The 4,773-nt window shown below is 35.8% G+C and overlaps 1 pseudogene; it reads right to left on the bottom strand.

The window, feature by feature from the left end:
• Positions 1-291: 291 nt before the first annotated feature.
• Positions 292-1,227, bottom strand: LOC148534948 (olfactory receptor 1G1-like; annotated as a pseudogene).
• Between the last annotated feature and the right edge of the window lie 3,546 nt (positions 1,228-4,773).

Consider the following 4,773-nt stretch of genomic DNA (forward strand, 5'->3'; position numbering starts at 1 on the left):
ATTACATGGTTTGCAAATCTCACATCAAAATGTCAAAAGAACATGTGGTTTGGTATAACTGCCTCTTACCAAATCTCCCCTCAGGGCAAATCTCCCCTTTTTATTTTCAACTAAACCTCGATCCCATAATGACTTGTATTTTATATTTTTATTATTATTTTATATCCTACGGGATAGTCAGATATTACATGCAGGATAGTCCGGTGTTGGAAAACAGATAAAAGGAGTAATATTCCCAAAATGTTGATTAGTACTATTAGGATATAATAATTAATGAACATTTTCAATTATTCAATTATTTATCTTTATTTTTAACCAAATGCATCTCTTTATTGCTCTCTTTACATCTTTATTATGTAGACAGTATATCAGCGGGTTTAACATGGGTGCAACTACAGTGTACAGTACAGTGAAGATCATCTCCAGGACTCTGTAGAATGCTGAGGGTGGCATCGTTAAGACAGAGGTAATTGTCCCATAAAATATGGTGTGAACCGTGAGGTGGGATGAGCAGGTGGAGAAGGCTTTTCTCCTGCCATCTCTAGATTTAATCTTCAGGATGGAGCTTATTATTTTTGTATATGACATCAAAGTGCAGAAGAACGGGCACCAGCCAAATACCAATAGTTCTATATATATCACTATAAAAAACAGCTCCTTGTTGGCACTTGCAATGTCCACGAGAGATTTGGCATCACAGAAGTATCATTGGATTGTGTATGAATAACAGAAATACATTTTTGAGGCTGATAATGTAACTAGAAAAGAATTTAAAAATCCAAATAGCCATAGGGCAGCCGTGAGTTGTACACAAATCGTCCTGTTGAATATATGGTGATAGTGTAAGGGATTACATATAGCAACATATCGGTCATAGGCCATTGTGGACAAAAGGAAAATTTCTGTGCTGATAAATACATCATAAAAATACATCTGGGTAAAGCACTGTATGAAGGACATGGTGTAATTCCCATACAGTAACATGTACAGCAGCTTAGGGACCGTAACTGTTGTGTAACACAGATCTATTAAGGACAAATTACCAAGAAACAGATACATTGGGGTGTGCAACTGTTTATCTATATATATGACCGTTATTATACCCGAATTTGCTATTAGACCCATTAGATATAAAAAAATTAACACATTGAAAAAAAATGAAATAAACGATGATGTAGTAGAAAAAGCCACAATATGGAATTCTGGAAAAGATGTGTTATTTTTCATTAGTCTTTGTGTTTTTTTTTAGATAAGGCTTTCAAAAATGGATTAGAATGGAGTTATCAGTCAGGAGGAGATTTATGCGTTGACTGATCAGAGTGTTCCATGATTACTTTGAATGAATAAAGAGATATGACAGTGAGTAATGACTTTCTCAGGTGTTCATGTAACAAAACATTTATATAGATATTTGCAATAAAGAAAATGAATTTATCTAACACTTCAACCAGTAAAGAATTATATAATAATATTTTAATCAAGCATCTATTCTATTAACTTTAAAACAATTATCTAGAGCAATTTTATCACTCTAAATCTTACATAAATGTGTAGAAAAATTATATGGTGTATTACAAGAAATACTCCTGTACTGTAATAAGAAAATATAAAAATACATTTGAAACAATGGAGAATAATATTGTCTGTGTAGACCATGGTTCCTGGGAGTTAGCAATCAGTCAGTAAGAGAGTGGGCCACAGACCTGATCATCCAAGGCTTTATAGACAGGTAATAAGCAATGCTATCCAAGTGATGACCCACATGAGATTTTTTTTTATATTATATTAATAAAATAATATTAATAAAATAATTATTTGTATACAGTGGTCAAAATGAGATATATTGCACTTTGTTTATTTAGAATTTTTTGGGTAAGAACCTGCTACAATAATGCTGTCTTGTCTATGAAAGCAAGTGACTGTGCTACAATGTGTACAGTATAAATGCTGTGAGTGACTGTGCTACAATGTGTACAGTATAAATGCTGCAAGTGACTGTGGTACAGTGTGTACAGTATACATGCTGTGAGTGACTGTGGTACAGTGTACAACCAAAGTAATATCACCAATTGGAACTGGTGGCGCTTGGATAATTTCACAAGATCTTAATGTTCCTTTTCAGTACTCCCCAACTCCTCCAATATGAAATCTATATCATGGGCTCTGAAAAGAATGCAATAGTGTGACCCAGTAAAACAAAATAATACAATGTTCATACGTTCTCTATGGTTCTGCCTACCAGATTATGTGGGCTACATAAATAAGTAGGCAGTCAGGCATGTATAGCAAAGGATAATGATTTCATTCCATCGATGTTCCTACTTCTCCCTTTCTTTGCATCCAGTGTATATAGAAAACATAAAAAAATAGGGAAATCCCATAGCGTGATACAGCATTTATTTCTACAAACAATATATAACAAAGATGAATAATGGATAAAAGGGGGGAAAAATGGCCTCTCACCAGATGGTATGGTCTACCAGATTGCTCAAGTAGCCAAATAAGCGGAAATCAGGATAAATACATTATTCCAGACATCCCAGGTATACCTATCCGTCCGTCTGTGAGGTGCACATTAATTCCCCAGTAAGGTTTCTCCAAAGATGGCCAATGCATTTCGATACTTGCCAATATGTATCTTTCTCAAGGTGTAGTTAAGAAACCTCCATAGACAGGGTTTTATATCCACTTCACATTTCTAAAGGTCGTGCCTAACACCAGACATAGATCACCTATCCATTAACAACCTAGCTACATGACATCAATATTCCAGTCAACTTCCAGCCACTCCGTTCATTCTCATGGTCCCCTCTTCCCGCTCTGGAGTCCCGTCATCAAATTAGCCAATCGCGTATCTCACGTGTCTGCTGTTTCCGGCGCACCTGGAAGTGCATCGTATCCATGTATTTACCATTGTCACATGTTTGTGTCATATCCGGCACATCAGGAAGTGCCTCATTTTACTCCCTTCTGGTAGACACTCCACGAATAACCTATACATAGACATCAGGTTCCAGGTTTCGCAAATGACTTGACAAAAATTCAAAATGGTCTTCAATAGTGGCCATTTTGTTGAGGTCCCCATAGAGATAATGCGTTGGCCATTTTGTTATAGACCTCAAATACAATCTCTATTTGGAGATACAGAAAGTGGCAAAAGTCCATATCTAAAATATAAAAATGTACAATTAAAAACCAGAAAAAGGGAACAGAATAAATTTATAAAAACCATTTAACCTCAAAATCTTTATTAAGACCAAATGGGATAAGAGTTTTTAAATTAAAAATAAAATTAATCTCCTGGTGTGCTAATCTCTGTGCAATATTAAATTAAGTGATTTATTTTACTCGGATATAAATATCACTGTAATGAGAATTTAGAAGATTTGATGTTTAAATTAGAAAATGCGCTAATACATGAAACCAAAATTTAGTGGGAGGTTGCTATGTTAGAAAAATATATAGCAAATAAAATGATTCCAAAAGGACTTAAGATACAAAAAACAGCTAGTTTTACTACATCTACTGAACATTTTAAGGAGAAGTGGCAGAATATTATTGATAAATGTTCAACAGAGCTAATGTCCCTGATAATTGATGAAAGAAAGGGGGAATTGAGGAAACTGGATCATGAGATTAGTGAATTCAGAAATCTCATTTCTCCTTTTTTTAGAAATGTGAAGTGGGTATAAAACCCTGTATATGGAGGTTTCTCAATTACACCTTGAGAAAGATACATATTGGCAAGTATCAAAATGCGTTGGCCATCTTTGGAGAAACCTTACTGGGGAATTAATGTGGACCTCACAGACGGACGGATAGGTATACCTGGGATGCCTGGAATATTGTACTTATCCTGATTTCCGTTTATTTGGCTACTTGAGCAATCTGGTAGACCATACCATCTGGTGAGAGGCCATTCTTTTCCCCATTTTATTCATTATTCATCTTTGTTATATATTGTTTGTAGAAATAAATGCTGTATCACGCTATGGGATTTCCCTATTTTTGAATTTTTTCTATATACACTGGATGCAAAGAAAGGGAGAAGTAGGAGCATCGATGGAATGAAATCATTATCCTTTGCTATACATGCTTGACTGTCTACTTATTTACGTAGACCACATCATCTGGTAGGCAGAACCATAGAGAACGTATGAACATTGTATTATTTTGCTTTACTGGGTTGCACTATTGCATTCTTTTCTGAGCCCATGATATAGATTTCATATTGGAGGAGTTGGGGAGTACTGAAAAGGAACATTAAGATCTTGTGAAATTATCCAAGCGCTGCCGGTTCCAATTTGTGATATTACTTTGGTTGTGTATTGTGTTTGGGAGTGTAAGGTGAACACTACTGCACCAATAAGGATCCAATGGCAGCTTCATAAGGAGCACACTTAAGTAGGAGCAGCACTCTTTATTGTGGTACAGCGTGTACAGTATAAATGCTGTTAGTGACTGTGCTGCAGTGTGTACAGTATAAATACTGCAAGTGACTGTTCTACAGTGTGTACAGTATAAATGTTGCAAGAGCCTGTGCTACAGTGAGTACAGTATAAATGCTGCAAGTGCCTGTACTACAGTGTGTACAGTATAAATGCTGTGAGTGCCTGTGCTACAGTGTGTACAGTATAAATGCTGTGAGTGCCTGTGCTACAGTGTGTACAGTATAAATGCTGTGAGTGCCTGTGCTACAGTGTGTACAGTATAAATGTTGCAAGATCCTGTGCTACAGTGTGTACAGTATAAATGCTGTGAGTGCCTGTGCTA

Source organism: Taudactylus pleione, unplaced genomic scaffold (assembly GCF_031769625.1).
Source record: "Taudactylus pleione unplaced genomic scaffold, aTauple2 ptg000061l, whole genome shotgun sequence".
Classification (NCBI taxonomy): Eukaryota; Metazoa; Chordata; class Amphibia; order Anura; family Myobatrachidae; genus Taudactylus; species Taudactylus pleione.